This window comes from Tenrec ecaudatus, chromosome X (genome assembly GCF_050624435.1).
Source record: "Tenrec ecaudatus isolate mTenEca1 chromosome X, mTenEca1.hap1, whole genome shotgun sequence".
Classification (NCBI taxonomy): Eukaryota; Metazoa; Chordata; class Mammalia; order Afrosoricida; family Tenrecidae; genus Tenrec; species Tenrec ecaudatus.
The window spans coordinates 27,316,358-27,328,255 of NC_134548.1; positions in this window are offsets into that span (position 1 = coordinate 27,316,358).

The window sequence follows — 11,898 nt, forward strand, 5'->3', positions numbered from 1 at the left end:
ATGGCTTGGGTCAAGCACACCTTATTCCTCAAAGGAAAATATTTGCTTTTCAATACTTTAAAGAGGTCTTGTGCAGCTGATTTGCCCATTGCAATGTTGTTTGTTCTCCTGACTTCTGCTTCCATGTCCTTTGATTGTGAATCAAAGTAAGACAAAATTCTTGAAAACTTCAATTTTTTCTCCATCTGTCATGATGTTACCTACTGTTCCAGTTCTGAGGATTTGGATCTTCTTTACATTGAGTTATAATCCATTCTGAAGGCTACAATCCTGAATCTTTACCAGAAAGTGCTTCAAGTCCTCCTCAATTACCAATAGTTGATTTTTAATGCTAACCAATTATTTAGTATGAATATGTATTCACTAAGGAAAAAAATTTGTGAAATCTCCAATAGTTAGGAGCCTCTAACACCACCCTACCTTACCTTCATTCAGAAAACCTCTGTTCCTCCAATTTGAAAATTGATTATTAAATCATTAAATAATCAATTATTGCTTTGAGATAATTCAAAGGTGGTTTTGTTTTTTTATATTGTTACTAGTTTACTTTAATCCACTTACTTAAAAAATAATCTCCCTGTAAGAATACAGGATGACAATAGAAAATATAAAAATCATAGAAATGTACTTTGATGATGAGGAAGTTCTGCAGCATTGGCATTTTGTCAGTTGCAATAGTAACTCCACTTGTGGAAGGTTCTTTATCATCTGAAGTTTCCATGGCCATGAGATTGGCATTTCTAGGCAGATAATTAATGAAAGTTGTCTGTATGGCCCTTTTCTTTTATTCTTCATACATCTGTTGGTAACAATTCATTGCTTCCCAAATCTGTCTAGCCACATTAGCAAAGTGATCAACATTTGAGACCATGTTCTTAAACAACTGTACCCTTGATTTGGTTTAGAAAAGTTCTAGCTAATCCTTTCTCTGAAAAAAATGGTCGACAACTTCTCCTCTTCCTTTTCCTTTCTTTCTTCATTAGTTTTTTTTCCTCTTCAAGATCAAGTAAGCCTCAACAGTTAGTTCCCCCTTTTTAAGTTCCACATTGGTGATATCAAGTTCTTGCCATGTGAACCATTTTCTCACCAATCTCTTTCATTATATTTTCCTGATCATATAATTCAGCAAAATTTTCTAAGCCCCCTGCATGCATTTTCATGTAACTTCTTCTAAGTGTTATAGGGTAACAAGAGACCCAAAATTCAAGTAAATTTTGTGGAAATCCCTGTATTAAGGCTTCCACAAGACAAAGACCAGACAATGACTAAATAATCTGGGTGCAGGAGACCATAATGACATCAAAATACTTCATAAGCAATGGTATCTTCCATAGGCCATGTAAATAAACAAGGAAATTTTTCCCAAATCCTGATTGGCAACAGATTATATCATCACAGTTGCCGTCGAGGCGACAGAAATGGCAAAGGCACCATGCTTGAGCTATATACACTATTGCATGCCTCATAACCATACAATCCTAGTACCTCAATTTTCATCAAGCACTCACCCAGACAAATTCCCGAGGCTGAGGGGATGGCCCTGAACCCCTCTCCAGGGGAAACTAAGCAAACAACTTTGTCTGAGGGCAAAGCTTTTTACATTGCTAATCCAAGTTCAAAAATAACTCACTGCAAACTGATTCTTCCTGGAGACTCAAAATGGGTTTTGGGCTCCCACTGTAGACTCTAGCCTTCCACCACATCTTGGGCTCACTGCCATCGAGTGGACTCTGATGCATAACATCCCTATAGGACAGAGCAGAACTGCCCATGTGGGTATCCAAAACTGTAACTATTTACAGGAATAGACAGCCTCACCTTTCTCCCATGGGGAGCCTGGTGGTTTCAATCTGCTGACTATGCCCAACACACTGGGCCACCATGGCTCCTTTCAAACACAGGTACATTTTATTGTTCATACACCTTCCTCATCTATTAAAGCTTAAATTCTTTTTTTTTAAACAGTTTATTGGGGCTCATACAACTCTTATCACAGTTCATACATATACATACATCAATTATATAAAGCACATCTGTACAGTCTTTTCCCTAATCATTTTTTCTCCTCTTTTCTTTTTTTACATTTTATTAGGGACTCATATAACTCTTATCACAATCCATACATATACATACATCAATTTTATAAAGCACATCCATACATTCCCTGCCCCAATCATTCTCAAAGCATTTGCTCTCCACTTAAGCCCCTTGCATCAGGTGTTTCCACACCGTGAAAAAAAATTAAGTTCTAATGTATCAGGAAGATATACTTAGGATAAAATGTACAACACAGAAGGTATGATCATAAGCCTGCTGCCTGATAACTTGAATATCTCATAAATCAGGAATTACTTAGTTTTTGATAAATTCATGTGGTGCTACATTATGTCTTATATTGTACAGTCTATTTAACATGCATTTATATATATACATACATAGGCACTCTGGTGGCATAGTAAATTATATGTATAGCTGCTAACTCCAAGGTGAGTAGTTGGAAAACCCCAGCTTATCCATGAACGCTGAGGCTTTGGACTCCAGTAAAGTGTTACAGTTTCAGAAACACACAGGGAGAGTTCGACCTTGTCATATAGGATAACATGGGTCAGAATCAACACAATGGGCTTTGGTTTTATATATACATATGTATAATTCATGGTGATAATTCCTGGCCATTGAGTTGATGGCAACACATGAGTGTGGAGTAGAACTGTTTCTAAAAGTTTTCAAGGTGATGACCCTCTGAAAGCATATTTAGTAACCACTAAAGTAACAGCATTGAAGAAAATGACAAGAAAATCCATAAACACAGTGAACTCAGCACAGAAAATTCTGTGGAAGAAAGAAACCATAAATGCCAGAAAAATCTCTCTCTTCTCTCTCTCTCTCTCTCTCTCTCTCTCTCTCTCTCTCTCTCTCTCTCTCTCTCTCTCTCTCTCTCTCTCACACACACACACACACACACACACCAGAATGACAACAGTAAACTTATACCTATTAATAAGAACCTCGAATATAAATGGATCAACTATGCTAGTCAAGAGATAAAAGAGTAGCAGAATAGATAAGAAAATAGGACAAATCAATATGCTGTCTACTAGAGACACACCTTAGACACCAAGACAAAAATAGACTGAAACTCAAAGGGTGGAAAAATATATCAAACTAATGGTGGTCAACAAATAACTTGAGTGGTAAAATGCTACTAAAGATGAAATGGGATTTAAACATTAACAGAATTTTCTTTTTTTGAATCATTTTATTGGGGGTTCATACAATTAATCACAATCCATATATCCATCTATTGTGTCAAGCACATTTGTACATTTGTTCCCATCATCATTCTCAAAACATTTGCTTTCTACTTGAGCCCTTGGTATCCGCTCCGTATTTTCCCTCTTCCTCCCCCTCCTCCCCCCTCACGAACCGTTGATAATTTATAAATTATTATTATTTTGTCATGTCTTACACTGTCCGATGTCTCCCTGTACTCACTTTTCTGTTGTTCATCCCCAGGGAGGGGGTTATATGTAGATCATTGTGATTGGTTCCCCCTTTCTCCCGTTACCTTCCCTTTGCCCTCCTGGTATCGCTACTCCCATTATTGGGCCTGAGGGGTTTATCTGTCCTGGATTCCCTGTTTTTCTAGCTCTTATCTGTACTAGTGTACATCCTCTGGTCTAGCCAGATTTGTAAGGTAGAATTGGAATCATGATAGTTAGGGTGGGAGGGGGAGGAATCATTAAAGAACTAGAGGAAAATTGTGTTTCATCGGTGCTATACTGCACCTTGGCTGGCTAGTCTCCTCCCCGTGACCCTTCCATAAGGGGATGTCCAGTTGCCAACAGATTGGCTTTAGGTCTCCACTCTGTACTCCCCCCGCCCCCAACATTTACAATGATAGGATTTTTTGTTCTTTGATGCCTGATACCTGATTCCATCGACATCTTGTGATCACACAAGCTGATGTGCTGCTTCCATGTGGGCTTTGTTGCTTCTCTGCAAGATGGCTGCTTGCTTAAGACCCCAGACACTATATATTTTGATAGCCGGGAACCATGAGCTTTCTTTACCACATTTGCTTATGTACCCACTTTGTCTTCAGTGATCATGCCAGGAAGTTGAACATCATGGAATGCCAGTTTAATAGAACAAAGTGTTCTTGCATTGAGGGAGCACTTGAATATAGGCCCAATATTCATCTGCTATCTTAATACTAAACCTATAAATATGTGCACATAGATCTCTTTTCCCATCATCATATAAAAATATATTTACATATGTACATGCCTCTATTTAGACCTCTATAAATACCCTTTGTGTCCTAGTTCTGTCCTCTATTACCTTTTACTTTCCTCTTGTCTCACTATCATGTTCATCTTTCATTTGGGTTTCAGTAATTCCTCTTGGTTACATTTCCCTTGATCAAGCCCTACCAGGCCTCCTACACCCTCCTCGCAGTAGATCTTGGATCACTTGTTGTTCCCTTGTCCCTGGGTTTGTTAACACCCAATTCCTTTCTCCAGCCTCCCCATCATCCATGCCCTTCCCGGAACCGTAGGTCCCACTGTTTTCTCCTGTAGATTGTTTATCCTGCCTATCTTATCTAGTAGACCTGCAGAGATAATAAAATGTACAAAAACAAGACAGAGCAAAACAACAAAAGAAAACAAAATAGCAACAGTGACAACAAAACCAACGACAAAATAATTAGAAGAGCCTGTAAATAGTTCCAGGTCTCTTTGTGTTTTATGGTTGAGTCTGATGGGGTGCCAGGCACTGGCCCTAAAGTCTATTTTTGGAATTCGCTGGGGACTTCGTTGCTCCAAAAGAATTTTTCCACAATATTTTTGAAACCCCTTGTATGTGTCCCAATCATGACCCTTTTCCCACTTCTGTAGTCTTACCTAGGACAGTTAGGAATGAACTTAAGACCTATCATAATCTTATGAAGATTTCATTTTATTCATCTATTGTGTATAATAATTATACTGTGTGTCAGCAGACCCATTTGGCCTCTGTGTTTTGAACCTGCTCCTGATTTTGTAATTATCCTCATCTAGGATAATTATATTTGCTCCATCTTTATCTGTGTAAGTCTTAACAAAAGTGTCTCAATGGAACACATTTGTATCTGTGGTTGCTTTCCCCCCAGCACATTTCCATGTACTAATATGTATTCAGGTAAAACGTACATGATTATGGAACACTCCATATTAATTATCGGTATGCTTTTTCTAATAACCTCCTGGCTATCTAGAAATCTGGCACAACCTGGGAGTAACAAGCAATTTTGTCATGATATTCTACAGTGCATTAGTAAATTTTCAAATCATTTTCCTATACAAGTAGCTGTCATATGTTAGGAAAAGCAGTTTGAGTGCTTTATGAATATATTACAATAATTAAGATCAATAAAAGTAAGAAAATAAGTATATATTATAGAAATACAGTAATATAAAAGGTTTTTTGATAACAAGAGTTGTCCTTCATATCTCTTACTTCTTTAATCTTTTGTCTCTAATTCCAAATTATATACTGGCTTTTCAAGAAGAGTGGTAATGTAACCTATTCTGTCCACTGATCACCAAAAATCTACCTGGGTGATCTAAAAATCCTCTCATTTGTACATCAAAAGTGAAAAATCTGTGAGCATCTCATCAATTTGAATCACTTTAACATTACCCAGTACTTTTTATGATTACAGAACTGTGAACTATATTTAATATTATGAACACAGACCTTGTTTTCCTAAACTTCTTTGTAGTGATAAAACACTCTTATTAGTGCCTTAGTCTTACTTTATTGAGTCACTGAAATCACACATTTTTGTTATTATAATGTACAAATTTTATTTTATTGTACTTTTCCATTGCTGCTTCACCAGTGTATTTTCCAAATGGCTCTGACTCTAGAAAGGGCCAAATGTTAGCTTTCTGTATGAAAGAAAGACACGAAATAGTGAATCTAACCAAGAAAAAAAAAATTTTTAAGCGTATCTTCCAAATGACTATAATTGCTAGCTCAAAAGATCTCCACAAACCTACAGTACAGGTGAGGGAGCAGAGTAAGGTGTAAAAGTTCAACTACAGAAGTCATATGGACAGGTGTTCAAATCTAACTTAGGACACTTATGAGTTGGCTGATATTGACCAGATATATCACCTTTCTAAGCATTGATTTATATTTGTTGTTTGTTTCCTTTAAAATATGAGATAATGATGATGACCTGAAACACATCACAGAGTTCTAACAAAGAGGGAAGCCTCTCTGCAATATATACATTACTGTTTACATACAGCTTATTTGGCAATAGTCCCTCAACTGGTCTCTGTGCCAACAGTTTTCCTCAACAATCCAGGATATGGTGGGGGGTTTTCTTGTGCTTTCTTTATTATTATTATTTTTCAATGTATTATAAATTTGGAGTTAATACACACATCATTCCATATCATTCAACCATATGGAGCAGTAGTATACAATTGCTACCACAAACCATTTCCAAACATTCTTTTCTTTCCTGGAATCCTTGACATCGTCTCCCTTTTATGCCCCTTCACCACCACCACTGTACACGTCCCCCCCCCCCAAAAAAAAACAAAACCTTATTTTATTTGCTGTCATTATTAGGTTCATCAATCCTGGGTTTCATTTACCGAAAAGACAGGACAACATATAACACAATGTCAAGAGAGTGGCACCCACCCCCCCAATAACATAACACCTCTGAGATACCCCCTAGTATGAACAACCCGAAAACAAAGCAAAAGAAAATTACAGAAGACATTGAAAATCAGATCAGGCACAGCGTGCATCGATGTGGGGATAATCACCTGACAAATTTTTAATTGTTTAAGTCAGGTTTATCCCTGTGATCCTCTGTACTCATCCCTCCATTGCACTTTGCTTAGTAACCACTTTTCTCCCATCCCTCAATTATGGATAGAGGGAGATTATCGGAGGCTTATTTTGTACGTAGTTTCCACAAATATATATTAGGCTCCGACTGTCATCTATAGCCTTCTGCAAACTGGATTCTCCCAATTTAGACTCTGATACTGATCCCTCCTTCAACTTCAGATTATATGATTTACCATCCTTCAGTGCCTGATGATGGTGTGCTTCTTCCGTGTGGACTTAGTTGACATCTCACTTAGATGGCTGCTTGTTTGGAGACAAGCCTTTTAAATTTAGTTTTCAATACAGATACATCATTCCATAGTTCAATCACATTGAGAAATGTTGTACATTTGGCACCACAATCGGTTTCAAAACATTCTCTTCTTGAACTCCTTGACATTGACTCCCTTTTACCCCCATCCTTACCCGCTGTACTACCAAGGAATCCTTACTCTACTTAGTATCTCTATCAGTTCATCAATCCTGGGTTTCATATACCAAAACACCCAGAAAAAACATATAACCAAAATTCAAGTGGACTGCTCCCAATGACAAAATGCATCAGAGATAAACCCTGATATGAAGAAAAAACAACAACACAGAAAATATTGAAAACCAGACCAGGCCCAAGGTGTATGGTGGGGTGGTGGTGGTGGTGTGTGTGTGTGTGTGTGTGTGTGTGTGTATCAACAGGCAAGATTTTGACTCTTAACGTCAGGTTTATCATTTTGATCTCCTACAGTCATCTCTTCAATGTTCTCAGTTTTGTAACAAGTTTGTTCATATGCTTTCATTATATATGCAGGGAAATCAGCAGAGGGTTACTTACTGACTAGATCTCATAGATATTACTTGGGCTCCCACTGTCATCCATAGTCTTCCACAAGTCTGTTTTTTTTTGTCTGTTTGTTTTCCATATTGTTGTTGTTAGAGGGTCTTGCTTTACTTCTAACACGTGGCATTGGAATTGTGGTTTTCAAAGATGCGAGCTTTCAGATGGACATCACGAAGGCTGTCTTTGAATATGCCTCTAGATGGGTTTGAATCACTAATCTTTCAACTAGTAGTCAGCTTTTATAAACTACTATTAATCAAAAACCATATTTCTAGCTTTGTCCTCAACTTTCTTCTCCCACAACAAACTTATGAACATTAGCCTACACGTTTCTCTTTGGTTCAAGTAGGCAATCAAGGCTCATGTAGTTAAATATAAATAGTATGAAATTCACAAAAAGGAATTAATAAAAATGAGCTCTTTCCACCTAAAACTATGGTAGATATTGTAGAAGATTATAAAGATTCATAAGGAAGCAACCTTATGTTCAGAGACAAGGAACTCTCTAGCTGTGGAAGATAATTTTTTTACACTTAGTTTTTTAAAAACTTAAATTATTTGAGATCAGAAACCAAATGTCGCTCAATTTTTTCAAAGTGTTGGTAATATTGAAATTGTCCAGCTCTCTTATTTTATAAATCTTAATTTTATGAATAGAAGAATATCTGAAGAGTTTAACTTGATATTTCTTTTAGTCTTCAAGCCAAAAAGCACACAGGGTTTAAACATTTATCTCACAGCAACAACCCTTGTAAAGCAGTAGCAGTAAAGAGCTTTCAGTGCACAGCAATGTAAACAATATGTGCGTGAAACTATATGGGTTCATAAAGATGCTGTTAAAAGAGATTAAGCTCTCTCTTTATTAAGCCATTTGCTCCATGTAGATAACAAAACAAAACAAACCCAGGGAAAAACAAAACAATATGAAGAAACTGTCACAAAGTTAAAGCTTCTCAACCCTGAGATCCTCATACAATCTGGAACACTGAAAAGGGAGAGATTGCTTGTAAGCAAGTACTGCTTCAAAACGTGTTTCCAAAAACTCCTATGTGTGTGACAATGCTGGGCTTTCCATGGAAACAATAAATGCCTTCATTAAAAGGCCAGGTTCTTTATTTACAATATAGATAAGCATTACAGGGAGAAGTTGGAAACTAGATTCCAAATCCTCAGCCCAAACATTGTAACATGTGTCCAGATTTCTCCAAATAATCAAGAAGAGATATGATACAGCTATTTAATTATGCTTTTCTTTCTACTCAATCTCTTGTCCTCTGAAGTCAATTAAAGACTCATTGCCTTCTTTCCTAATTATGTCTTCTCTCCTGGATCGTATAAATGCATTCTTATAGTATCTTGGGAATTCCCAAATACAGTTTGGCTTTTACTACCTGTGGCCTCCAAAGCTCTGGTAACTAGGAAGGCTGTGGTTTTTAGGTGCTATCCAGTTGGTTTTGACTCATAGCGACCTTATGTACAAGAGAATGAAACATTGCCTGGCTCTCCACTATTCTCAAAACTTATATTTCAGTCCATTTCTGCAGCCATTGTGTCAGTCCATGTCATTGAGTTAGCTTCCTTAAAATGTACAAAAGAATTGGGCCTCTGTTCCAAGGAATTTTATAATTTACAAGGATTATCAATTCAAATATTTCTGACTTAGAAATTACATGTCAGAAAAATTTTAAGAACTCATTTAGTGTAACCACCCAACAAAACTAACATCTCATTTTACAGATCTCAGGAAGATAATAAAACAACTAGTGATCATATCTTTCCAGAGAAATTCACTTCAGTTCCACTAGACAATATCTCATTTCATTATTGTTTTTGTTGGTTTTACTTGCCTTCAAGTTGATTCCAATGCATGTTGTTGTTAGGTGATATGGTAGTTACATAATTGCATGTCACCTTGAGGATATTAGGAGGGAAGGGTGGAGTTTAGTCTGTTAATCAGGTCACAGCCTGATAATGCCTTCTTGTGGGCATGGCCTTCTCATGAGACTTCTATGAACTTTCTCTCTCTCTCTCTCTCTCTCTCTCTCTCTCTCTCTCTCTCTCTCTCTCTCTCTCTCTCTCTCTCTCTCTCTCTGCTTCACCTTCCTGCTAAGGATACACACCCTGGAGATGGAGGACCCATGTGGAGATGATTGCACTGTCACTGGAATCATAAGACTGTCCACCAACCAGCCTCTGATCTTCCTGTATTTGACATCATTACATGTGCTGTGTGAGTCTGAGAGGAATTTATGAACTAGTATCTGACATATGGGCTAATACTGTTTCAGGGACTTGAACTAGACTGAGCTATAATATTTTCTCAATATTCAATTTCTATTTGATAAAGCTCTCTCTTACACAAGTATGAGTGCCTCTAGATTTGTTTCTTGAGTCAACTTGGACTAACTCAGGTGCCATCGAGTCAGTTCTGACCCACAGCAATCCTATGCTCAACAGGAAGAAACACTACATGGCCCTGAGCCATCCTCACAATTGTTCCTATGCCTGAGCCCATTGATGTAGCCACTGTGTCAATACATCTCATCTCATTGAAGGCCTTCCCCTTTTCCACCCCCTCTCCCTCCATTTTACCAAACAGAATGTCCTTCTCCAGGGATTGTTCTCTCCTGACAATATGCCCAAAGAATGTAAGATGAAGTCTTGCCATTCTTGCCTCTAAGGAGCACTCTGGTATTAATTCTTTCAAGGCAGATCTGTTTGTCTTTTTAGCACTTACAATATTCTTCTCCATCACCACATTTCAAATCCATTCATTCGTCTTTCTTCAATGTCCAGCTTTCACAAGCATATGATGAAATGGCTTGCTTCAGGCACACGATTGTCCTCAAATAACATCCTTGTTCTTCAATACTCTAAAGAGGTCGTGGGCAGCAGATTTTACTTAATGCAATAAGTGTCTTTATATCTTGAGTGCTGCTGCCATAGCCTTGACTGTGGATTCCAATGCTTGATGACTTTATTTACAACAGAAGAAAGCACTGCTAGGCCCAGTGCCATCATCAAAATCATTGTTGTGTTTGAGTCCATTGTTGCAGAAACTGTGCTAATCCATATTCTTGAGAATTTTTCTCATTTTATCTGACCTTCTACTTTACAAAGTATGATGTCCTTTTCCAGGAACTGCCTTCCCTGACAACATGTCCAAAGAATGCCAGACAAACTCTTGCTGTCTTTGATTCCTAGAAACATTTTGGCTGTACTAATTCCAAGATAGATTTGCTGTTTTTATGATTTTTCCTGGCAGACCACAGTATATTAAACATTCTTTGCCAACACCATAATTAAATTGATCAATTTTCTTTTTAAAATCATTTTATTGGAGACCCGTACAACTCATCACAATCCATCCATCCATCCATTGTGTCAAGCACATTTGTATATTTGTTGCTATTATCATTCTCAAAACATTTTCTTTCTACTTGAGCCCTTAGTATTAGCTCCTCATTTTCCCCCTCCCTTCCCTCTCCTCCCCTCCCCTCCTTCGCTTCCTTCCCTCCCTTCCTCCTTTCCTCCACCCTCCCTCCCCTTGATATTTTATAAATTATTATTATTTTTTCATGTCTTACACTATCTGATGTCTCCCTTCACCCACTTTTCTGTTGTCCGTGCTCCGGGAAGGGGGTTGTATGTAGCTCATTGTGATTGGTACCCCTTTCTCTCCCACCTTCCCCTTCCACTCCTGGTATCACTACTCTCATTATTGGTCCTGAGGAGTTTATCTGTTCTGGATTCCCTGTGTTTCTAGCTCTTATCTATACCAGTGTACATCCTCTGGTCTAGCCAGATTTTTTTTTCTTAAAAATTTTTTTTTCTAGCCAGATTTTTTAAGGTAGAATTGGGATTATGATAATTGGGGGGAGGAAGCATTATAGAACTCGAGGAAAGTTGTATCTTTCATCGGTGCTATACTGAACTCTGACTGACTCGTATTCTCCCCGCAACCCTCGTGTAAAGGGGATGTCCAGTTGCCTACAGATGGGCTTTGGGTCTCCACTCTGCACTCCCCCTCATTCACAATGATATGATTTTTTTGTTATTTGATGTCTGATACCTGGTCTTATCGACACCTCATGATCACACAGGCTGGTGTGCTTTTTCCATGTGGGTTTTGTTGATTCTCAGCTAGATGGCTGCTTGTTTAT